The sequence below is a fragment of the Macrotis lagotis genome, chromosome X (assembly GCF_037893015.1).
Source record: "Macrotis lagotis isolate mMagLag1 chromosome X, bilby.v1.9.chrom.fasta, whole genome shotgun sequence".
In the NCBI taxonomy this organism is placed as follows: Eukaryota; Metazoa; Chordata; class Mammalia; order Peramelemorphia; family Peramelidae; genus Macrotis; species Macrotis lagotis.
The window spans coordinates 338,993,510-339,020,801 of record NC_133666.1 but is presented as its reverse complement, the minus strand read 5'-3'; positions in this window follow the sequence as shown (position 1 = coordinate 339,020,801).

Genomic DNA, 27,292 nt, shown 5'->3' with positions numbered 1-27,292 from the left:
AAAAATGAAAAGGATTGATTTATAACTTTTGAGGATAAAATAAAAGCAATTATTAGGCAAAAATTATTTTATCTAACAATGCCAATGAAACTGATATTATAAATAAAATAAATATTTGTAAACTATTAATATAAGAAATTTGTGGGGGCAGAGGCAAGATGGTGGCAGAACAGCCTTTTTTTAGATTAAAGATTTTATTTATTTTGAGTTTTACAATTTTTCTCTTAATCTTACTTCCCTCCCCCCCCCACCCCCCACAGAAGGCAATGTATCAGTCTTTACATAGTTATCATGGTATACATTGATCCAAATTGAGTGTGATGAGAGAGAAATTATATCATTAAAGAAGAAACAAAGTATAAGAGATAGCAAGATCAGACAATAAGATATCAGGTATTTTTTTCTAAATTTAAGGTAATTGTCCTTGGTCTTTGTTCAAACTCCACAGTTGTTTCTCCAGATACAGATGGTATTCTCCATTGCAGAGACCCCCAAAGTGTCCCTGATTGTTGCACTGATGGAATGGGCGAGTCCATCAAGGTTGATCATCACCCCCATGTTGCTGTTAGGGTGCACAGTGTTTTTCTGGTTCTGCTTATCTCACTCAGCATCAGTTCATGCAAATCCCTCCAGGCTTCCCTGAATTCCCTTCCCTCCTAGTTTCTAATATAACAATAGTGTTCCATGATATACATATGACACAGTTTGCTAAGCCATTCCCCAATTGAAGGACATTTACTTGATTCCCAATTCTTTGCCACCACAAACAGGGCTGCTATGAATATTTTTGTACAAGTGATGCTTTTACCCTTTTTCATCATCTCTTCAGTGTATAGGCCGAGTAGTGGTATTGCTGGATCAAAAGGTATGCACATTTTTGTTGCCCTTTGGGCATAGTTCCAAATTTCTCTCCAGAAAGGTTGGTTGAGTTCACAGCTCCACCAACAATGTAATAGTGTCTCAGATTTCCCACAACCCTTCCAACAATGATCATTATCCTTCCTGGTCATATTGGCCAGGCTGAGAGTTGTGAAGTGATACCTCAGAGGAGCTTTAATTGTATTTCTCTAATAAGTAATGATTTAGAGTAATTTTTCATATAACTATGGGTTGCTTTGATCTCCTCATCTGTAAATTGCCTTTCCATATTCTTTGACCATTTGTCAATTGGGGAATGGCTTTTTTTTTTAAATTTGACTCAGTTCTCTGTATAGTTTAGAAATGAGTCCTTTGTCTGAAACATTAGTTGTAACAATTGTTTCCCATTTTATTACATTTCTTTTGATCTTGGTTACAGTGGTTTTGTCTGTGCAAAAGTTTTATAATTTAATATAATTGAAATCATCTAGTTTGTTTTTAGTGATGTTCTCCATCTCTTCCTTAGTCATAAACTGCTTCCCTTTCCATAGATCTGACAAGTAAACTGGTCCTTATCTTCTCATTTGCTTATAGTATTGTTTTTTAATGACTAAATCCTGTATCCATTTGGATCTTATCTTGGTAAAGGGTGTGAGGTGTTGGTCTAATCCAAGTATCTTCCATATTAATTTATAATTTTCCCAGCAGTTTTTATCAAGGAGTTTTTAATCCCAATAGCTGGACTCTTTGGGTTTATCAAATAGGAGCTTACTATAATCATTTCCTGCTATTGCACCTAGTCTATTCCACTGGTCCACCACTCTATTTCTTAGCCAGTACCAGACAGTTTTGATGACTGATGTTTTATAATATAATTTTAGATCAGGTAGGGTTAAGCCTCCTTACTTTCATTAAATCCCTGGAAATTCTTGACTTTTTATTTCTCCATATGAATTTACTTACAACTTTTTCTAACTCAAAGTAATTTTTTGGAATTTTGATTGGTAGGGCACTAAACAGGTGGTTTAGTTTTGGTAGAATTGTCATTTTTATTATATTAGCTCTACCTATCTATGAACAGTTGATGCTTGCCCAGTTATTTAAATCCAATTTAATTTATGTGAGAAATGTTTTGTAATTGTTTTCAAAAAGTTTCTGTGTCTGCCTTGGTAAATAGATTCCCAGGTATTTTATATTGTCTGAGGTTACTTTTAATGGGATTTCTCTTTTTAGATCTTCCTGTTGTATCTTACTAGTCATAGATAGAAAAGTTGAGGATTTATGAGGGTTTATTTTATATCCTGCAACTTTGCTAAACTTGCTAATTGTTTCCAATAGTTTTTTGGATAATTTCTTGCGATTCTCTAGATAAACCATCATGTCATTTGCAAAGAGTGAAAGTTTTGTTTCTTCCTTCCCAATTCTGATTCCTTCCATTTCTTTTTCTTCTCTAATTGCTGGAGCTAACATTTCTAATATACTATTGAACAGTAGTGGTGATAATGGACATCCTTGTTTCAACCCTGATCTTATTGGGAATGCCTCTAGCCTCTCCCCATTGAATATAATGCTTGCTGATGGTTTCAGATAGATATTACTAATTATTCTAAGGAACAGTCCATTTATTCCCCCACTCTCTATTGTTTCTAGTAGGAATGGCTGCTGTACTTTGTCAAAAAAATTTTCAGCAGCTATTGATATGAGCATATAATTTCTGATAGGTTTGTTGTTGATATAATTGATTATACTAATGGTTTTCCTAATATTGAACCAACCCTGCATTACTGGGATGAATCCTACTTGGTCAAAATGTATTATCCTAGTGATAACTTGTTGTAATCATTTTGCTAGGATTTTATTTAAGATTTTTGCATCTATATTCATAGGGAGATAGGTCTATAATTTTCTTTCTCTATTTTAACTCTTCCTGGTTTAGGTATCAGTACCATATTGGTTCCATAACTCTTTGTTAGGCAGAGTTCTGTCTTCCCCCATTTTTTCAAAGAGTTTATATAGAATTGGAGTCAATTGTTCCTTAAATGTTTGGTAGAATTCACTTGTGAATTCATCAGGCCCTGGAGATTTTTCCTTAGGGAGTTCAATGATGGCTTGTTGAATTTCTTTTTCTGAGATAGGATTGTTTAGGTATTTAATCTCCTCTTCATTTAACCTAGGCAATTTATATTTTTGTAGATATTCATGCATTTCACTTAGATAGTCAAATTTATTGGCATAGAGCTGGCCAAAATAATTTCAAATTAATACTTTAATTTCCTCCTCTTTGGTGGTGAGTTCACTTTTTTCATTTATGATACTAGCAATTTGGTTTTCTTCTTTCTTTTTTAATCAAACTGATGCAAGGTTTAACAATTTTACTGGTTTTTCCCTAAAGCTGACTTTTTTTAGTTTTATTTATTAATTCAATAGTTTTTTTTGTTTTTTGTTTTATTAACTTCTCCTTTAATTTTTAGAATTTCTAATTTAGTATTTAATTGGGGATTTTTAATTTGTTCTATTTTTTAGTTGCAAATATAGTGCATTGATTTCCTCTTTCTCTAATTTATTCATGTAAGCATTTAAAGATATAATATATCCCCTTACAGCCTCTTTGAGTGAATCCCATAGATTTTGGCATGCTGATCCATTATTGTCATTATCTAGGATGAAATAATTAATTCTTTCTATACTTTGTTTTTTCATCCACTCATTCTTTAAAATGAGGTTATTCAGTTTCCAATTAGTTCTGGGTCTATATCTCACTGGCCCAATATTGCATATGACTTCTATTGCATTGTGTTCTGAGAAAGATGTATTTACTATTTCTGCCTTTCTGCAGTTGATCATTAGGTTTTTATACCCTAGTACATGGTCACTTTTTGTATAAGTGCCATGTACTGCAGAGAAAAAGGTATATTCCTTTCTATCCCCATTCAGTTCCCTCCATAAGTATATAATTTCTAGTTTTTCTAACAATCTATTTACCTCCTTAACTTCTTTCTTATTTTATGATTTGATTTATCTAGATCTGAGAGCAGGAGGTTGAGGTCTCCCACTAATGGAGTTTTTCTGTCTATGTCTTCCTGTAGTTCTTTTAGCTTCTCCTCTAAGAATTTGGATGCTATCCCATTAAGTGCATATATATTCAGTATTGAAATCACTTTATTGTCTATGGTACCTTTCAGGAGGATATAGTTTCCTCCCTTATTTCTTTTAATGCTATCTAATTTTGCAGGTGCTTTGTCTGAGATAAAGATTGCTACCCCTGCTTTTTCCACTTCAGCTGAAGCAAAACATATTTTGCTCCAACCATTTACCTTTACTCTATGTGTATCTCTTGGCTGCAAATGAGTTTCTAAGTAAGCAGCATGTTGTAGGATTCTATTTTTTAATCCACTCCGCTATTCACTTACATTTTAAGGGAGAGTTCATCTGTTGAGTCTAATGGGGAGGGGAACTCAGACAAACACCAATGTGGTGAATACACTGGCTCATTTATTGTCCACAGGGTACATTCTTTTATACTTTTCATTTACGTAATTACTTACATAAGCATTTTTGCAAGCACTTTATCACATGCATACCATACATTTCTTTGTGTTTGTCTTAAGTGAATGTTTTGAGAATCAAACAGTATTTTGAGAACCAAACAGTGCAGAATGTATTTCCTTATCTGTCTGTGGAGTACATCTTGTTTGTTTAGACATGTAGCTATTTTTGTGCCATTCTTCCATAACCCTTGGCCTGAAGCACATAAGACACCACATCTCCCCCTTTTCTTTTAAAGGCCTGGGAGACCATGTTTTCTAGAGATCTCTGACAACACAAAAGGATGCATGGTCTGAACAACAAAAACATAACAAGCATTAAGCCAATTACAATTATAGGTTTTATAATTACTAAAAGCCAAGCAGGTAATCCTAAAGATTTTAGCCAATCCTTAAAGAAATCTTCATGTACAGTTATTTTATCAAGGTTTTCTTGTAATCTTTTCATTTTAGTATAGATTGAGACACTATTATCTGAAATATTGAAGCAACATAGGCCTTCAAAATCCTCACAACCATGATTATGTAATAAAAGCAATAAATCAATTGCGGCTCTATTTTGCAGTGTAACCTTGCGAATGCTCTGTACATGCGCAATTATATCCATTAAAGCCATGGATGTAATGTTGGCCTGAGTTTTTGCCCAACATGTGAGTTTTTTCATGGTATTATAGTTAATGGCTGCCATTACCCCTGGTGTGAAAAAAGATGTGGCTATTGCTTCTGATACTGATAGGAAATCAACATTATCATTACAGTCGGAAGCCAGAGGAATGTTCCTTGTTTTCCTAGGGTTTCTGGAGAAATTAAGGTATGGTGTGGACACTAGTGCTAATTGGCCTAGATAACAAGGTCCTCCTATAGGACACCATGGGATAGAGCTGTATGCCTTGTGTTCACATATCAAAAATACTCCAGGGGGTAATGACTTCGCTCCCTCAGTTTGTATTTCAAGCAGCCCCCTTCTGACGTTTTTGATAGATTCCAATACTGAAAATGCCCTGATATGTTAGTATATTGTTCCCATTGAGGGGAAGTCCAAGATACATTTTTAAAATACTCTATTCCTCCAAATATTAGAGCCTATGTAGCATTATGAAGTTGTAGGGTGCTCACAAGACTGCAATTTGGGTTCTTGTGTAGTTGGTTTATTTAAGGCCTCTACTATGGCTTTTAATCTACAACTATTCTTTAGGGATGGCCAGGCATAAATTTGTTGCCTATCATACATGCATGCACAGGAATTATATTGCTGAGAACTTTTACATGTTTCAGTTAATGGTCCATAATATCCTTTCAGTCTCTGTTTAATATTTTCTGGGTCCATGAGGATCCCTATGAAACATGTCTTGAAGGGATCACCAGCTGATTTCAGGGAGATAAACATATGTTGTTGTCCTGTAGCATTAGCTAGTGTGAGCCACATATTTTCTTGTTGTTGCTGATGTTTTGGAATCAGGTGAGTCAGAGTTGTGGCGGGGCAGGATGCAAGGGTCAGCAGAAGAGGTATCATCTTTCAGGTGAGGTTTTTACCCACTTCCCTGGAATCCACTGCGGTTTTGATGAACCTGAAACAACACAAGCATATCCTCGTCCCCAGGTTAGTAATTGATAAGAATTGTCCCATTGGGCAGTCTTAGGGTTAAAAACGGAGACATCAGCAAAATGTGCCACGTTTTTTGAAAAATGAAAGTAAAGGGGCTTGTTATCTGAGATGGAGTGCCTAGGGTTAAGCCAGTTTAATACATAAATTGCCTTGTTTACTATATTATGTGGTGATCCCCCTATTTCCCCCTTTTCTTTTAAGAACAAGACTAAGTATTTCTTAACATCCTGATGAGCCCTCTCAATTAATGACTGCCCTGTGGAATTATATGCGGTGCCTAATTTGTGCTCAATACCCCACTATTGGAAAAAATGAGATGCCCTCTTAGAGGTATAACCCGGGGAATTATCAGTTTTGATACTCTGGGGGATGCCCAGGGCCGCAAAGGCTTGTAACCATTGCTGGATAGAGTGCTTAGAGTTAGTAGAGGGTGCCGCAGTGGCCCATATCATCTTTGAGCAAGTGTCCATTGTCACATGTATGTGTCTCAGTCTCCCAAAAGGTGGAAAATCAGTAACATCGGTCTGCCATAGTTGGTGGGGCTCCAATCCTCTCGCATTGGTACCGTCCTTCTGCAGAGGAGTTGTTTTACTGCCATCAGGGCAAGAGGCAACAATCATTCTTGTCTGCGTCAGGGGCAGGTTGAAAGTTCTCGCCAGAGCCTTGACTGATTGATGGAAAAAAGGAATGTGAAGCAAGGGCCTGCTGATGTAAGGGCTGCGCAGCGGCTACAGCCATCAGAGGTTGGCCCACAGCACAGTCAATGATATTATTCCCCTCAGTAAATGGTCCAGGAAGGGAGGTATGGCTCCTGATGTGTGTACACCAATAAGGGTGATCTCTGAGGTGTAAAAGTCCTTGGAGTGTAAAGAGGGCTGAGGAGACCAAGGACCTCATCTGTTCCTTGACCAGGGCATAAGGTAAACGGGTCAGGATGCCAACAACATAGGAGGAATCACAGACTATATTCAATGGCTGAGTGGAGAATGATTCAAATACTTGTACCACAGCCAATAGTTCCAAAAGCTGGGCAGACCCATTACCTGTAAAAGTCTTAATTACCCATTCTTCTCCTTTCTTGTAAGTGTATCCATAAGTCTGTGTCCTATGCCTCACATCAGTGAATACAGTCACGGCTTTCTTAATGGGGTGGTCTTGAAACAGCTTTCTATGTTGGAGAGGGAGAGTAGTAGAGAAGAGAGGGTTAGCGGGGTAATGAGGAGAGATGGGCAGGTCATGCACAGCCATGGCAAAGATGGGATGTTTCAGCATAATCTCCTGTAGGAACTCTTCATTCATGCTTTCAATATGCAAATGTAATAAAACAGGGTCTATTGCTGCCAGGACACGCACACGATGGCGGGCTTTCAAAACCAAGAGTCCCAGAAAATCAAACAAAGGTGTTGTGGTTCGGCGTGGGGTAGTGGGAAAAACCCACTCCAAAATAGCGAGCGATGACTCCTTTTGCTGTCCAATTATTATAGCCAAGGCATCCTGTTTATGATAAACATACAGGTGGATAGGATAGTGTTCATCATAGCGATTGAGGAAAGCAGAGGAGAGTTTTTTCCTCTATTTGGCCCAAGGCTTCCCTAGCCTCCAGGGATAGGTCACATGGTTCCATGATAGTATTTTTACCTTGGAGCAAATTATACAGGGGTTGTAACATTTCAGTGGTTATGCCAGCAAATATTCTCAACCACTGGATGTTACCCAAGAGGCGTTGCAAGTCATTGACAGTCTTGACATTGCTCCTAATAGAGACCTTTTGTGGATAAATCCGCTCCTCTATGACTTGTAGTCCTAAATAATTCCATGGGGGGGGTGTTTTGAATCTTCTCTGGGGAGATGATGAGTCCATAAGATGTCAGGGTTTCCTCAAGATCCTGAAAAGTGGCCCTGGGCAGGGGTTATGGGGTGCAGATCAGGATATCATCCATGTAATGATAAACTATGGCCTCCCGGTGCCTCTGTTTCCATGTCTGCAATACAAGATCCAGGAACCATTGACAGATTGTAGGAGAATTCTTCATTCCTTGTGGGAGCACAACCCACTCATACTGTTGCATAGGTGCCCCACACTTTATGGTGGGAATAGAGAAGGCAAAGTGTTTGCAATCTTCCTCAGCTAGGGGAATTGTGAAAAAGCAGTCCTTCAAGTCAATCACGGTTAGTGCCCAGTTTCGTGGCAGCATGGACGGGTTGGGCATGCCCGGCTGTAATGCCCCCATGGGTTCCACCACATTATTCACTGCTATTAAATCCTGTAAGAGTCTCCATTTACCGGATTTCTTTCGGATGGAGAACACCAGAGTGTTCCAAGGGCTAGCAGAGGGGCGTATGTTCCCTGCTGTCAGTTGTTCTTGAACCAATTGTTGTAAGGCTTCTAGCTTCTCTTTTGGAAGTGGCCACTGCTTGACCCATACGGGAGTCTCAGTCTTCCAAGTCAATTTCAATGTGGGTCAGGAGCCGGAGATAGCAGAGGCTGCTAGAGGAAAGGGGGGTGAAGATGTACCAAGATATGCACCCCACTGCACCAGGGTGTCCCTCCCTAGTAACCAGAGAGAGGTTGATAACACATATGGGTGTGAACAAGAGCAACATGTCCTTCGCCATCACACACCTCGATCAAGTCTACAGACTGGCAGGTGGCTTGTGGGGAGGTTGTTCCCCCTATCCCTTGCACTGTAGCCACTGGGCGGGTGAGCCAATAAGGTGGCCATTTATGATCTGGCATGATGGTAGCATCGGACCCAGTGTCCAACAAAGCCATTGATGTTATTGAGGTGCCGTCCTTTCCTATGAAATTAACTTGCCGGGTAGGTTGGGCTGTGGTCATTTTTTCTGCAAAGGCCACAGTAACTGGTGCATTCAAGCCAAAACCGCCCGTTCTCTTGCTTTCCCTGGGAGATGGTATGCAGGGGATGAAAGGAATCAATTGAGCAATCTTAGTTCCCACCTTAATGGAGAGAGGGGGAGCAAAGACATGTAACGTTATCACAATTACCCCAGTATAATCAGCATCAATGCATCCAGGTAATACAAAGATTCCCATCTTTGATGCAGAAGATTGTTCTATTAGTAATGCTGCAAGTCCATCACCTAAGAGACCTCTCACTCCGTAGGTATCAACTGTACCTCTGAGGATTTTATGATGACGTCCTTGGCCACTGCCAGGTCAATTCCAGCTGATCCTCTTGTGGCTGAGAAGAGGTCTTTGAGACAGCCATCACCCGTAAGTATTTGTTGCCCGTGCCCACAGGTCCGCGGGACTGGCTGTTTCCCTCCTGATTGAGAGGGCTGCCATCCTTATGAAACTTTGACCGGCACATAGACATTTTGCGTCTAAACTTTCCACACTTGTTGCATGTGCCAGCAAACATTCCTGGACCATCACCATCTCGCATTCCCTGTCTCTTTTTAGGGCAGTACCTCCGCAGATGTACTTTTTGATTGCAGTTATAGCAGGCTCTGTCATTCTGTTTATTTCTCTTTTGCTGTTGTAACGCCGCGGCAAGGGCAGCACCATGTACTTCCTCTTTCTCTTCCTCCTAAAGACGTCTCTCCCTAGAGCTGGCTTCTATCATCTGGACCAATGTTGCAGAGGGTCCCAGAGGAGCAATAAGTTTATTACAGTTTGCATTAGCATTTTGTACTGAGAGTTCTCTGATTATCTTTCATTTCGGGCAGAATGTTAGGAGAAAAATCAACAGCTTCCGGTCTACAAATTGCATGAATGGATCATCTGGTTTTTGAAGTACTTTCATATAAGGCAAAGACGGGGAGCCTAATTGTGGGAGCTCATGAAAAATGTTCAGAGCACATTTTTGTGATTGTTGTAAGATTCTTTCATGCAGATGGGCCTGCGTTTGAGGGTCAGCAAAGGGCCCTTGTCCCATAAACATATCGAGAGTAGCTGTCTGCAGGGGGTCCCCATGCGGCAACTGTAAGTTCTCAATTTGTTTCATCTCTAAATGTTCCCGCCACTTTGCAAGAAATAGCATATATTCTGTGGGTGTTAAAATAAGCTCCATCAAGGTTTTAGTGTCCGTTGGTACAAATTGTGAGTGAGTGAGGAGGGCAGAAACCTGGTTCTGTACAAGCTTGTTTTTTGATCCATACTGCAGTACAGATTTCTGTATACCAGTCACAAGCCTGCAGTCCAGAGGTTCCCATTGCCTCTGATTGCCATTCCTCACTATTACTGGATAAGACATCAGGGCAATAGATAGATAGCCAGTTAAGGTGGCATTCTCTAATACAGTGCGCCATCATTTGGAAAAATCATAGAAGCAATCCTTTTGAGGGGGTGGTTCCTCCTTTCCATGAAATCATCCTTCTATTTTGTCTTGTGTGTTTTTTAATTCTTACCTCCTATAATAGTCTAATCTTTTACTCTCAGCCTCTGATGCTATTCCCATTTTCCTTTTTTCTTCTGTAGTCCACCTTCCAAAAATACCATATTTGGATTCTAACCAGTTCTTCGCTTCTTCCATAGAAATAGTCCCTGATCTGATACCTTCCCAAGCCAGTCTCTTATCATTCAAGATCTGGGGATCCTGTTCAACATCTGCAACAGACTTGTAGTCTAACAGTCCACCACACACACCTCCTTCTGCACTTTGTTCAACCTTCTTCTTTCCTTCTAGTGCCTCAAGTCCATTCTTTACTGCCTTGATAGCTTTATCATATGCCTCCCTCCTTTCCTGTTTGGAGGAGTGTTCATCAATACACCTAAACTCTTCTAAAATCTTGGCATATGAGTTTGTGACAGTCACATCCTCCTCATCAGAAGGCAAAGGAATGGAGGCTGGGTCTATTTCCATGAGTGTATCTAAAGCAGGAGCACTAGGTGCTGCACAATGAGTCTTTTCACCATAAGGGGGAGAAAATGGGAGGGGGTTAATTAAGTCTTTTTTCTGCCATAGGAGGCACATCATCTGAGCTTCCTCCCAAGAGCTGTCCTTTCATCATCAGTCACAGCAGGGCAGGCCCACAAAGGTTCATGGTCATCATAGGAGGAATCAAGTCCTTTATCATGACCATGAGGATCATCTGGGTGGTCATCTATGGGTTTCTTATATCGTTCAAAGATTGATGACACGGCGGCCATGACCTGAGCTTCCCCATGGACTCTTTGTACAATTTTGCACAGTGTGCCATACGGTTCTGCCAGTCTCTGGGCTTCCTTGTTCTGTGTTTGGACTGATTCCCACAAGCTTTTTCCCAGCTTATCCCATTTTTCCAAGGAGAAGAGTTCTTCAGTCTTAGTAATTATGCCCCTGTCTCTTCCCCAGTGTAGCACCCAGGAAATTTCTGACCTCTTAACAGGCAGTTCACATTTTTTCGATAAAACCCTCTAGGGTATCGAGCACGTCACTTTCCAAGGCTGATGCAGCCATTCCCATCCCGCTTCCTGACTCACTGGTCAGACGTGGCCACGTAGTCCACTTTTCTTCGAGCGCCAAGCAAGGGATCCTCCAAAGACTCCACACTGCCTCGATCTGGGATGCCTTCTCCCTCTAGACTCACTTCATCACATTGGGGTCACCAGATTTTGAGTCTAATGGGGAGGGGAACTCAGACAAACACCAATGTGGTGAATAAGCTGCTTCATTTATTATCCACAGGGTACATTCTTTTATACGCTTACGTAATTACTTACATAAGCATTTTTGCAAGCACTTTATCACATGCATACCATACATTTCCTTGTGTTTGTCTTAAGTGAATGTTTTGAGAACCAAACAGTATTTCGAGAAACAACCAGTGCAGAATGTACTCCCTTATCTGAGATCTGGAGTACATCTTGTTTGTTTAGACATGTAGCTATTTTTGTGCCAATCCTCCATAACCCTTGGCCTGAAGCACATAAGACAACACAGTTCATCCCATTCACATTCAAAGTTATAATTACTAACTATTTATTGCCCTCCATGTTATCTTCCCTCTATTTGTATTTTACCCCTCTCCCCCTTTATCCATATTCCCCAGTATTTTGTTTCTGAATACCACCCCCTTCAGTAAGTTTGCCCTCCTATATCCACCCTCCCCTTTCTTTCTGCTTTCCCTTTTTCCCTTTTCCCTTCCCTTCCTTCTGTTATTTCCCCTTTTTTCTCCCCCTCTCTTTCTCTGCCCCCCTCCCTTTTTTCCCCTTTTAGTACTGGAAAGGTTAGATTTTTTTTAAGTTAACTGAGTATGTGTGAGTTAACTTTAAGCCAAGTCTGATGAGAAGAATATTCAGGTGTTTCTCATCTCCTCCCTTCTTTCATTCTATTATTATAGGTATTTTGTACCTCTTAATATAATGAGATTTACCCAATTCAATCCCCTCCCTCCTACTGGAGAACAGCCTTCCTTAGAAGCTCCCTCAAATATTTCAAAAACCTTAAAATTATGACTTTAACTAAATTTTTGAGAGACAAAACCCCACAGAAAGATCCAGTGAGGCAACTGTCCAGTCCAAGGTAACCTGGAAAATAGTGGGAAGGCTCTATTCCACAGGGTTGGGGGGGGTGGCAGCCTCTGGAGTGAAGGATTTCAGTCTTCCAGGAACAGTCCAAGGGCACCTGGGTCACTGGGTGCCCTGGATCCTGGTTGCAGAAGCAGTTTCCTGATCTGCCATCCCAGGAAGCAACAAGCACAACTTCGAAGATCAGCAAGGAGACCTCGGCCAGAGCAACTGGGGAGCCCAGGCCAGAGTGACACTCCTCAGCATGTTCACAGCCTTCAGCACAGCCCAGAACTCAGCTAATGAAAGCAGGTCTGCAGAACTGCCCAGCAAGAGCCTCATGGCAGCTGCTCCCTTAACACTCAGCCCACGGAAGGTAAGGGAGATGAGGGAGATGGCTGAAGTCTGTCCTCTGTCCCTGAGACTCTGGGTCCTTGACCATATTCAGACCCTGGTCACAATCTGGAGCCCCTAAAGACCAGGAACCCTCCTCACAGCCCTGTGTCAGAGGGGTGTTCTTGTGGTCATTCAACAAACCAGGAGATTAGTCAGAGCCTCTCATAAGAACTTGAAGGAACTGAGTACCTTGTAGGGGTGACCCAATAATACTCAAAAGTTTTGTAAGCACCCCCAAACCAGGCACAGGCTGGGGAAATGACTAAACAGAAAAAAAGGAATTTGAGCATAGACAATTACTTTGGTCCCATGGGGGACCAAGACACACACTCTCCTGATGAGAAAGTCCAAGCTTCCACATCTAAAGACTCCAAGAAATATAGAAGTTGAGTGCAGGCTAAAGATTTTGAAAATCAACTAAGGGAGGTAGAAGAAAACTGGGGAAGGGAAATAAGGGAGATGCAGGAAAAACATGAAACCGAAGTCAACAGCTAAGTCAAGGAGATCCAAAAAAAATGCTGAAGAAAATAACATACTAAAAACCAGCTTAGGTCAAATGGATAAAATAGTTCACAAAGTTAATGAATGCTTTATAAAGCAGAATTGGCCAGATGGAAAAGGAAAAAGAAATCTCTCTGAGGAAAATAAATCTTTCAAATGTACAAATTTTTTTTTACATTAATAAAATATACTTGTCTACAAGTAAACAAAATACCCCTCCTACCATGAATATAGATAGACTTGCTTGGGGGAAAAGTAAAGGGGAGAGAAAAAAATTAAAATTAAAAAAAATAATAGTAATAATTGTAGGTATGACCAGGTGGTGCAATGGACGAAGCACAAGCCCTGGAGCCACAAGCACCTGAGTCCACATCCAGCCTCGTAAACCCAATAATCACCCAGCCATGTGACATGCAAGCCACTTGATCCCCACTGCCCTGCAAAAACCAAAAGAAGAAAAAAAAGACCCCAAATAAAATAAAATAGTAATAATAGTAGAGGTAGCTGGGTGGCAGACAGAGCATTGGCCCTTGAGCCAGGAGCACCTGGGTCGGAATCCGGCCCCAGACACCCAAAGATCACCCTGCTATGTGGCCCCAGGCAGTCCACCCAGCCCCACTTGTTCTGCACCCTCCCCCAAATAATAATAATAACAAAAAATGTGCTTCAGTCTTTGTTCCAACACCATCAACTCTGTCGTGGGTAGATCACATTCTTTATGATAAGTCCATCACAAAAGTTACTTCCATATTTTTCCAATGTTGCCATTGCTGATCGCAACTCCCTCCTTTCTTATTTCTCTACTACCATGTACTATATTTTCTCTCTCCTTTCACTCTGACTCTGCTGTAGGGTCGCTGAGTGGCGCAGCAGACAGATCCCTGGTCTGGGGCCAAGAAGCCCTGAGCCCGCATACCACCCCTTAGGCCCAGAATCCACCTGGCCCTATGGTCTTGGGCAGGCCATTCAATCCCAGCCCCTTGCAAGAAGTAAAAAAGAAAATGTGTTATATCTTACCACTGTCACCCCATGATCCATCCTCTCCTCTTTTTATTCACATCCCCACCCCTTCCCCCTGCTCCCCCCTCCTTCTTACTCCAGTTGTCTATACCTCATTGTATATATTTGCTGTTTCCTCTCCTAGCCATCTCTGATGAGAGCAAAGGTTCCCTCATTCCCACTTGCCTCCCCCTTTCCATGTCATTGCAATAGCTGATTGTAATAAAAAAATTTATTATGTGAAATATCTTGGACTATTCCCCTTCTCCTTTTTCTTTCTCCCATTCCATTTACCTTTTTTTCCTATTGACTCCATTTTTACACCACATTTTATCTTCGAATTCAGCTTTCTCCTGTGCTTCAACTATAAAAGCTCCCTCTACCTGCTCTATTAACTGAGAAGGTTCATATGAATATTTATCAGTATCATTTTTCTATACATGCAGTTCATCCTCATTAAGTCCCTCATATTTTCCCCTTTCCTCCAATCTCTATGCTTCACCTGAGTCCTGTATCTGAAGATCAAACCTTCTGTTCAGCTCTGACCATTCCAACAGGAACATTTGAAATTCCACTGGTTCATTGAAAGTCCATCTTTTTCCCTGGAAGAGGACATTCAGCCTTGCTGGGTAGTTCATTCTTGGCTGCATTCTAAGCTCTTTTGCCTTCCAGTATATTGTATTCCAAGCCCTACCTGCTTCCACTGTAGTTGCTGCTAAGTCCTGTGTGATCTTGACTGCAGCTCCATATTTGAACTGTGTCCTTCTGGCTGCTTGTAATATTTTCTATTTGACTTGGGAGTTCTGGAACTTGGCTATAATATTCCTGGGGGTTGGTTTTTTGGGATCTCTTTCTTGGGGGGATCAGTGGATTCTCTCCATTTCTATTTTGCCCTCTGCTTCTAGAATATCAGGAAAATTTTCCTGTAGTAATTCTTTGAAAATGATGTCAAGGAACTTTCCTGATCATGAATTTCAGGTGTTCCAATAATTTTCAAATTATCTTTCCTAAGTTTGTTTTCCATAGCAGTTGTTTTTTCTATGAGATATTTCACATTTTCTTCTAATTTTTCATTTTTTTGGGGGTTTTGAAGTATTGATTCCTGATTTCTGGTAAATTCATCCATCTGCCTGACTTCTGTTCTTTGTCTGAAGGATTTTTTCTCCTCAGAGAGTTTTCTTATCTCTTTTTCCATCTGGCCAATTTTGCTTTTTAAAGCATTCTTCTCCTCAATAACTTTCTGAACTGTTTTATCCATTTGACTTAAGCTGGTTTTTAGCATACTATTTTCTTCAGCATTTTTTTTTTGGATTTCCTTGACTAAGCTGCTGACTTCATTTTCATGTTTTTCCTGCATCTCTCTCCTTTCTTTTCCCAGTTTTTCTTCCAACTCCCTCATTTGATTTTCAAAGTCTTTTTTGAGCTCTATCATAACCTGAGCCCAATTCCTGTTTTTCTTGGAGTCTTTAGATGCAGGAGCTTGTGCTTCCTCATCTTTAGACTGAGTATTTTGTTCCTTCTTGGGCTCATTTTCAAAATATTTCTCAATGGTCTTCCTCTTGTTTCTTTGCTTGTTCATTTTCCCAGCCTAAGCCTGTTTTGGGGGGTGCTTCCTGAGCTTTTGGGACACTCCCACAAGGGTTTCAGTGTGTGAAGTTCTGTCCTCCCTCCTGGTCTGTAAATGACCATAAGCACCCCCCTCTGCCATGGGGCCGAGGTGGGGGAGCCCTGTTTTTCTATTGGGGGGGCCTAGACTGGGATCAGGATCTGAATGTGTTCAGAGCCCCAGAGTCCTGTTCCAGGGGCAGAGGACAGAGCTGGGTAGTCTCTCTCTCTTCACTCCCCTCCCTCAGCAAAATGGGCTCATGCCCTGGGGGCTCCTGCTTACAGGTTCTGCCTGCTTCTGTTTCTGGGTCTAGGCTGCCAAAAGACCAAGCTGCTTGCTGTGTGCCCTGATGGCTGGGCTCCACGTGCTCGCTCTGGCAGAGGTCCCCTGCTGTTCCCCCACTTTGTGCCCAGTGCTCCCTGGGGTACAGCTCAGGAGACTCCCCCGCTGCTGTGAGCCACGGCTCCCAGCGCCCTGGGGCTGCCTCCGGGAGGCTGAAGTTCTTTGGCTCTAGCAGGCCACCCCTCTGGTGGGCCACCCCTCCAACCTGGGAGCAGAGCCTTTCTGCTCCTTTCCAGGTTACCTTGAGTAGGAGAACTGCCTCACTGGGTCCCTTTGTGGTTTCTGTCTCTCAAAATTTTAGTTAGAGTCCTTAGTTTATGAGTTTTTATCAGAGAGCTCCTAAGACTCGATCCCTTCATGTTGCCATCTTGGCTCCGCCCCCCACAAATACTTCAAATGTAGAGGTAAAGGAAGCTGATGATTTTGTGAGAAATCAAGACACAATAATTCAACTCCAAAAGAATGAAAAACTAGAAGTAAATGTGAAATAATTCATTGAAAAAACAACTGATCTGGAAAACAGATCCAGTAGAGATAATTTAAAAATTACTGGGCTACCTGAAAGTCTTGACAAAAAAAAAAAAGAGGCTTGGACTTATTTTAAAAAAATTTCTACAGGAAAATTGCCCTGATGTCCTAGAAGCAGAGTGTAAAATAAATTGAGAGAATCCACTGATCTCCCCCATAAAGAGAACCCCCAAAACAACCCCCAGGAATATTATAGCCAAGTTCCAGAATTCCCAAGTCAAAGAGATAATATTACCAAGGAGCCAGAGGAATACAATTGAAATATCATGAAGCTACAGTCAAGATTACACATAACTTAGCAGCAACTACATTAAGGGCTTGTAGAGCTTGGAATATAATATTCTGGAAGGCAAAAGTGCTTGGAATTCATCCAAGAATCAACAACCCAGCAAAACCAAACATCCTCTTACAAGGGAAAAGATGGACTTTCAGTGAAAGAGGGGAATTTGAAAATGTTCCTGCTGAAAAGAAAGTTTGATCTTCAGTCAGGTGAAGCATAGAAAGGGTAGACGAGAAAGGTAAATTATGAGGGACTTAATGATGAACTGTGTGTGCTCCTGCATGGAAAGATGATACTGATAATACTCATATGAACATTCCCATTTAATACAGCAGGTGGAAAGAGCTTTTATAGAGGCACAGGAGAGAGCCGAATTTGAAGATATAATATATTGTAAAAATGGAGTCAATGGCTAAAGGGGAAATGTACTGGGAGTAACAGAAAGGAGAGGTAGAATAGGTTAAGCTATTTCATGTAAAAGTGTCAAGAAATAGCTTTTGCAATGGTAAGGAAGGGGAAAAGGTAAGGGGGAATGAAAGAACCTTTATTCTCATCAGAAATGGCTCAGAGAGGATACAGCATACACACTCAATAAGGTATAGAAATCTAAAAGAAAAAGGAGAGAAGGGGGTCAGGAGGAGGAGAGGGGAGAATGTGGGTGATAGAGAAGGTAGATCATAGAAGATGATAGTCAGATATAACACATTTTCTTTTTTTACTTTTTTGCAAGGTGTTGGGATTGGGTGGCCTGTCCGGGACCATGGGACTGGGTGGTTGCTGGGACTCTGGGGTGGACCCTAGGTTTGGGGCTCTATCCTCTGCACCACTCAGCTGCCCCACATTTTTGAAGAGGACATAGTGAAAAGATAGAGAAAATATAATAGATGGTAGTGGGGAGGAATGGATGGAGGGAATTACAATCAGCAACAGCAACTGGAAAAATATGGAAGTAACTTCTATGATGGACTTATGATAAAGAATGTGATCCATCTGAGATAGAACTGATTTTATCAGAACACAGACTGAAACATTTTTTTTTCTCTTTCTTTCACTTTATTTCTCTTGAGGTTTTATATTTTTGTGGGGGAGGTCATATTATATTTACTCTTATGACAAGTAATATGAACAGAAATTAAAGATATTAAAAAAAAGAATTGTTAACTTGTTTCAGAAAGTAGAACGTATAAAAGACCTAAGAGATTTGTGGAAAATGTTAATAACCAATTCAAGTAGTCTTACCAACAAAACCAGAATTTATAGACATGTATACTTAGCAGGAAATTCATTCATTTTTTGTTCATTCAACAAATATTTATCAAACAACCGCTATGATCCATTTTTTCCCTTCCTTGAGGGAGTAAAGGGAGGAAGGAAAGCACAGAGACAAGTATTTATTCTTTTTAAAAAATATTTTCTCCCAATTACATATAAAAACAATTTTAAATATTGTTTTTAAAGTTTTAATTTCCAAAATCTAATGTTCCCTAGTCCTTTACTCCTACCTCCTTGAGACAACAAGCAACCTGACATATTTACAATGTATAAATAAGTAAAACATAATATATCTATGTTAGTCATGTTGTAGATGAATACTCTCCCTTCCTCCATCCCTCCTTCCCTCTACCATCAGTTCCTTTTCTGGAAGTATTTTTCATCTTGAGTCTTTTGGGTCAGTCTTGGATCATTTTATAACTGAGAATAGCTTAAGTCGTTCACATGTTCAACATACAATATTACCATTACTGTGTATGATGTTCTACTGGTTCTGTTCACTTCATTCCTTATCAGTTCATGAACAAGCATATATTAAACAACTACCATGTGCTACTTAAATATATTAATATAAGTAGAAATACAATACTTAATAATCTTACCTCTGAAAAAGAAATTCAACAAAACATAAAAGAATTACCCAAGAAAAACTTAAAGATCAGACATGTATGTGATTTCTCCCAAATTTGAAGACCAATTCTAATATCACATAAAATTTTTGAAAAACACAGATAAAGAAGTCATACCAAATTCCTTCAATGAAACCTTAATCAAGGAGAGCAAAAATCAGAGAAAAAACCCTAGATGAATTTCCCCAATGAATATGATGCAAACATTTTAAATAAAATACTTATAAGGAGATCACAATAATTTGTCATAGAAATTGCACACTAAGGGGCGCCTAGGTGGCGCAGTGGATAGAGCACTGGCCTTGGAGTCAGGAGTACCTGAGTTCAAATCCAGCCTCAGACACTTGATAATTACCTAGCTGTGTGGTCTTGGGAAAACCACTTAACCCCACTGCCTTGCAAAAACCTAAAATAAAATAAACCATGAAAACTCTGAAAGATTTATGATAAAGAATGTGATCCATACCCAAAGAAAGAGCTGATGGTGTCTGAATAAAGATTGAGTCATATTTCTTCATTTACTTATTTTTCTTGAGATATCTTCTTTTTTGGGGGGGCGAGGGTGTCTATGTTTTCTTCAAAACATGACTCTTATGGAACCATTTTCATGAGTACACATTTATAACTATATCAAAATGCTTGCTGTCTCAAGATGGGGTTGGGAGAGAGAAAATTTGGAAATCAAAGGTTTAAAATCAAATTTTAAAAAATTTACAACTGGGGGAACGTGAAATGCTAATTTTTTAAAAAAACTTCAGAAAGTATAAAATACTTGAGTTTATCTGCAAAGACCCACACAGAAAATATACAAACACAATTATAATAAGTTCTTCACACAAATAAAGACCAATTTAAATATGAAAAAGTCATTTAATAGAGATAGAAAAAATAATAAAATTTATCTGGAGGAATGTCAAGAATTTTAATTGAACTGATTTTTAAAAATGTTAAGAAAGATGCCTAGCAGCAGATCTCAAATTTCAATTTGATGTTGTAATCATCAAAACAATCTAGTTCTACTGAATTAAGAAATAAGTTGATTGATCAGTGGAACAGATTAGGAAGAGTAAATAGAAGGAAATGAGCACAGTAACTAGTTTTTATTTCCAGTATCCCAGCTATTAGAGCAAGAACTCACTAATTGATAAAAACTACTGGAAAAACTGAAAAGTTATCTGGTAGAAGCTAAACAAAGACCAATATCTCATACCATATTCCAAGATAAGCCCCAAACAGGTATATGATTAGATATAAAAGGTGATATAATAAGCAAAATTATGAGATCAAAGAAATTACCTATCAGATCCTTGCACAGGAAGAGAGTTTATGACCGAACAAGAGATAGAGAGGTTTATGGGATTTAAAATAGATATTTTTGATTATATAAGATATAAAAGATTTTGCACCAATAATTAGAGAAATTAAATTCCAACAAGGTAACATTTCACACTCATTAGATTTGTTAAGATGATAGGAAAACAGATTTTAAATGCTGGAAAGGATATGGTAAATAAATAAACTAATGTACTCTTGGTGGATTTGTGATCCTAGTCCAACATTCTGTAGAGCAAAAAGCTTTTAAAATGTACATAACTTTGATTCAGCAAAACCACTACTATACATCAAAGAGATCAAAGAAAAAAAGATATATGTTGAATCCTTTTCTCCTTTTTCGCTTCCCCCCTTCCTCACTACTTGCATATAAAGCTTTAATTTGAACTGATAGCCAGTGTTAAGCACATTATTGTCAGCATCTGAATTCATCAAAGATTTGTCTTCCCTGTTTTCTGACTAGTCCACAGGTTTTCTTTTAGATGTAGACCAGATACCCCAACAAGGATTTAACCTTTTGGTAGCATTAGAAGAGCATGGTTTTATAAGTTGAGTATAGAAAGTAAGGGCCAACAGGAGTTCATTGACATATTAGCCAGGTACAACTTAGACAAACACAAATATTCTGAGTATAACTCATGTAGGGTCAGTGCTGCATTGAAGAATACAGAGACATGGGTTCATTCAACTGGAGAGAAGTGCTCCAAACATTTTTAAGACAAGGATACCTAAATCTTGTTTTGGGCCACCTGAAGCTGGCTGATTTGCATGTCATGGTGAATAGCACATAAAGGATTTGGGGAGTATATGAATGCAGGAAGAAAAATATGCTGACTGTTTGCAAGATATTATTCTTGAGCATACAGTTACACTAACCTTTAAAAATACTTTTGCCAGAATATTTTTCATGTTTAAAGTTCCCCTTAAAGGGGAGATTGTCATGGCAGTCTCAAAACTATCACTTGCAATAATATCAATCTCTTCTTTTCTTTTGCTTCTTTGTTGAGAATTGTCATTGCAGGGTTTAGTTTTTTCTATTCTTCCCATTATTTTTACTATACAGGACATATACTCTGACCTCCTAAATCTCATTTCTCTTTTAAATTTTTATGGAACAGTGTATTATGGTTCCATAATCTCCTTCATTTCTATAGTCTTCGATCTCATTAAGAATTGAATCATTTTCCTATGTTTTACGGTATTTATTCATAGATGCCTGAACTTGTTTCCTAGATCCAGAGGTCATATTTATTTTTGCAGTTCATGTTTTCTTTATTGATTTATCTGTTTATGGTCAAGATCTTTTAAATTTGCTTCTCTTTTTCCTTATTTCTCCTAATATTCACTCTCTTGACTCTAAACGCTTATGGGGGTTTCCTTGGGGATGAACCTCAAAGTGTCTCCTCCCACACTGGGCAAATGATGCTATACTAGCCTTGATATCTGCCAAAGTAACTTACAGGCCCCACCAGGATGCTGCACAGAGTGAAGCACAGTTCTTCCACACACTGTGCTCTGTCCCATTCCTTCTTTTTTTGTTAATTCTCTGATCTGATCCAGAACTGACAGTTCAGAGAATGTGATGTCATTCTAGGACTTGATTTTCCTATAGTTATATTCTTGTTGCCTTTGCATGTACAATAAAACCAGTTTTCCCAGTTCCTTGATTAACTCTTCAAAATGAAAATGTGATCTATCCTTTTAAGTTGTAACTTTTTGTCACTCTTCTATAATTTGTCATTTGGTTTTATAAAATTGTAAAAAAATGGGATCCTTGCTACCCTTATGTCTGCCAAAGCAAAATAAGGTCTTCCAGGCCTGAGGGCTATTTTCTTTTGCCTTTGTATCATGGGTTTCTATGACCAAAGAATTTCTCACCAAGAGGCTAGTCTATGGGGTTCTCCATACAACTCATTCATTTCTAACATACATACATATATATATATGTTTGTATAAGGACTTCAATTTTGATTCTCAGTCTAGTAATTAACTCAAATTAAGATAGCTTTATGCTATTTCTCATTGAAAAACAACATTGCATTAAAAGGCTTATTATTATTATCATTTACAGAATTTTTGATCACATGAGCAAAATTCACATGTAGTAGTTCATGAAAAGATGAATGAAAACTAATTTTAATTTAATTTTTGTATTGTTACCAAATGGAAAACCATAAAACTTCAGAAGTATGTTTATTTACAGGTAACTATGAAAACGGAAAGTTGACAGTAACTTCATTTTCCTCTAGGCTGCTAAGATTTTCTTAAGACTGAAGCTAAGTGATAATTGATCCTTCTGGCTAGTACACAAAAAGGCAATGATGTGACACAAAAATAAATTAAATTTAAGACCACAGGCTGAGGTGATAAATGGCTCATGAGTTATTTCTTTGGAACTTTTTTCCCTTGATTGGTCATCATCCATATTCCTTGAAATTCTACCTAATCTCAACAACCTACCTCCTATGAGAACAAAAAAAGGAAAAATCAATCTTCTTATTTTCTCAAAATATCTGTTGCATTCTTTAGTCTACCCATATAGAGAAATAAAGAGGATAACAACATTTTGTACTCGAACAGAGCTTTATAAATGCTTTATGTTGCCCTCAATTTGAGGATGAAGACCAGTTTTTATGGGTTTTTTTACTCTTATTTGCATCAAGATTCTGCATACAGAGAAAATGCCCAATTATTAAAAAGATACTAAAAGGTCAGTAACATTTCTAAATCAATTTGTAGTGTTTATTCGTAGCATCATTCACATTCATTTGAAAATCAGGCATATATGTGCAAGACTTTATTTTATAGAATAGAAGCAGATAGTATATCTAGTAGTAATGCATATAATGTATATCATGTTCAATTATATACATATGTACAATATATTTACTTTATTATACTCAATCATGTTACATATTTTATTAGAATTAGTAGAAATCAAAAATGACAAAATTTGATGATCACTAGATCAGTTGTCCTTTCATCTAAATTCCTCTTGACTATGCAACTCTCCTTTCAACAGTAGTATTTTCATAAAACTAGCAGAGAGCTGCTTCATAATCATTGTGAAATGATGAAACTTATTTAAAGGCCCTTAGATTTACCCTTTATGATACTTCCACTGATAAAAGCCAGAACTCAAGTCAGCTTAGCTCCTATCACTCTGAAGACGACTAGCTTTGATCAGAACCTCAGAACCTAGGCTACAAATAAATTTGTTCTTTTTTTTAGGTTTTTGCAAGGCAAATAGGGTTAAGTGGCTTGCCCAAGGCCACACAGCTAGGTAATTATTAAGTGTCTGAGATCGGATATGAACCCAGGTACCCTGACTCCAGGGCCCATGCTTTATCCACTACGCCACCTAGCCGCACCTAATTTGTTCTTTTTTTAAAGAGAAAGAATTCCCTGATTAAAAGGCATATGAGCAATGACAGTAGCATTCCATTATTGCCAGAACCACTAAAAACATGCAATTTCCTTTTTTGAACATGGAAATTATGGGGTACATTACACATAATCCTTGCTATTTTTCAAACTCACTGGGAAGAATTGTAAATGACAATGAAAGATGCATACATGGAGTAAAATTCAAACTGTGGTTCAATGCATGAACCAGATTTTAAACCTATCTATAGGTTTAAAAAGGCATGGAAGATTTAAGTAAGTTATGACATATTACCAGCATGACATACTTATTATAACTATAAATGACTTCATCAATATTAGAACCAAAAGAGATGGACTGAAAATGGAGCAATAGGGAGGGATGATAGTTAGACAGGAAGTTCTCTATGGATAAACACACCATGCACTTGAGATATGAGGTATATAAATACAAGGTGGAATGGAATAAGAGAGAAGTTGGAGGAGCAGAGTAGAATGTTCAAAGTCAGACAAGTCTTACATCTCATAACTGTAAACATGAGATATAGTAAATCAAATTCAATGTTTTCTTTTTATTCAGTTTGCTGACAGGTGTTTGATTGATTTAAATATAGCCCCTGCTTTTTCCAGAGCAAATATGATCTGCTTGAAACTTGATTTGTGAGATATAATTTTAGTACTCCATCACTATGTATTATATGTAAATACACACACACACACACACACACACACACACACACATATATATGTACATGCAACTTTAAAATTTTAATAGGACTCATTTGAGGGTACAACCTATATTAAGAACAATAAAGTAAATCCAATACCCATCTGTACAGTGCTTTGGAAATAATGAAAATGAATGATGGTGTAGAAAATGACATGGGGCGGCTAGGTGGCGTAGTGGATAAAGCACCGGTCCTGGAGTCAGGAGTACCTGGTTTCAAATCCGGTCTCAGACACTTAATAATTACCTAGCTGTGTGGCCATGGGCAAGCCACTTAACCCCATTTGCCTTACATAAAAAAAAAAAGAAAATGACAAATATTTCAGCCCTCATTATCTTGAAATAAAATTCAAAAAGGAAACTGATTAGTTCATCATTTTCCCTTGGAGATGGTTGGAAACTTCTAAATATGGTAGTGACAGGACAGGTGCCAGATGCAGACTGTATGCATTTGCAGAGTGAAGATTTGCCTCCAAGTGATGATTATACTTTGGTGCTGGGGTTGAAATGAATTGTTTCTATATTTTCCTTCCACTTTTTCCATAATTACCTTGTTGTCTAAGAGGAAAGATACCACATAGTCTACCTCCAAAAGGCAAATAGGTAAAATAAAATAACCTTCCATTTGAGCAACAGATCCAACCTTTACCTTCACTTGATTTTTTCTCTTTTTTTGAATAATCCTATTCTTGTTGGGCTTCTTTAGCACTTTGATCAGGATCATTCATTGTTGATGAATTAAAGTAAATATTTAGGTAATGGTAATAGCTCTGCATTTAAAATTTTCTTTTATAAAGATAGTTATTTCTTGTGGTTCTTTAGAAAACTTCCTTTCAGGGGCAGCTAGGTGGCGCAGTGGATAATGCACCAGCCCTGGAGTCAGGAGTATCTGGGTTCAAATCCGGTCTCAGACACTTAATAATTACCTAGCTGTGTGGCCTTGGGCAAGCCACTTAACCCCATTTGCCTTACAAAAAAAAAAAGAAAAAGAAAACTTCCTTTGAGCTGTACAATTATAACATGAGATGATGCAAGAGATAATCTTATAAAATGAAGCACACAGTCATCCAGTCATCATGTTAGAGAAGACAACAAAAATAAAACAAAGTTTCCCAGATGCTTTTATCATGCTATATAATAAATTACCTAGATAACTTGGAGATATAAATAAGATGGAACAAACTCTGCCTTTGGCTTTGTGCTCTCCATTCCCCATTACTTTTCCAGTAACTATTTATTTCTCTCAGGAAATCAAATTTGATTTGAACTGGAGATTCCTGGAACATAATCAGGGCATGAACCTCACCATTTAACTTGAGCTTAGTGTTGTAAAAAGAAAAATAAATTTTCCTTACATAATTAGGTCCCTTCCTACTTTTCTCTTTTTACATTTCAGATCTATTTACACACTGGCTGCATTGCTATTCTTCATAGATGTGGAAGCTGAAGCCCAGGGAAGTTACATAACTTCCCTAATGTCAGGTAGTACTCAAAATATCAGAGCCAGGATGAAAACTAAGTCTACTCTAATTTTAGTATTATTTTTATTAAACTAAATGACTTCCACTTGGACTGAGATATTATGCTACAAATTTGGTAGATGAATTTTAAAAATAAAAACAATCCTAGAGCATCTGAATGATCCATTCATGTCACCCCTATAATCTCCTATCCTTTCATTATATTTTTACTATAATGAAAATTGAGGTAGAAAATACTTAGAACACAAATTAGCTCATGTTTGCATTGCAAAGGAATTTTTCACTTTACAAAAGGATCTATGAGATAGGTATGAGACATATATACACACACATACACATATATGTACACACATATTAATAGAGACCATGAGGGAATTTTATTTGCTTGACTTTGCACATTTGTTATAAGGAATTTGTATTTCCTTTTTTCAATAATCTAGGAAATTGAAAGAAGAGAAAATAGATTTCTATTCATTAAAAAAATTTAGAAATGGAGATGTGGGAGGCATTGCTACAGATGTGAAATTGTTGCATGCACTTCCAGATAAGTTCACTATATTAGTTTTACTTATTTTACTTTGTTATATCTCTCACAAAGTGGTGATAATCTGCATAAATTTGGGGGGGGGTTGCAAGGCAAATGGGGTTAAATGGCTTGCCCTAGGCCACACAGCTAAGTAATTATTAAGTGTCTCAGACCAGATTTGAACCCAGGAACTCCTGACTCCAGGACTGGTGCTTTATCCACTGTGCCACCTAGCTGCCCCTATGCATAAATTTTTGGCAATATCAAACAGCATATCAAAATTTTTTTAAAATGTACTCATAATAGGGGTGCCTAGGCGGCACAGTGGATAGAGCACCAGCCCTGGAGTCAGGAGGACCTGAGTTCAAATCCAGCCACAGACACATAATAATTACCTAGCTTTGTGGCCTTGGGCAAGCACTTAACCTCATTGTCTTGCAAAAAAAAGTACTCATAATTCTTTTAAATGATTAACTTCCCTTTAAAATATATTTACAGTATATTCTGAAGACATATCTTCAGAAGCATAGCGAATGTTCAGAATAGTTAATTGATGAAAATATATACAATATAGGACTCTTCCAATTTGTTTTTTCCTACCTGAATGTTCCTCTTTATCCTTTTACTTATAGACATAATATATTTCTTATTTATATTGATACTAAAAATATGTTAGATGTCCTACATGCAGTCCTTTCCTTCTAGAGATGTTTCTACATCTTCTTTAAGGCTTCTCTCCAACAAAACATAAAGGAAAACATGGTCTGATAAAAATATATTCTTTAACAAAAATATTTATCTAAATTTATTGTTTCATTTCACAGATACT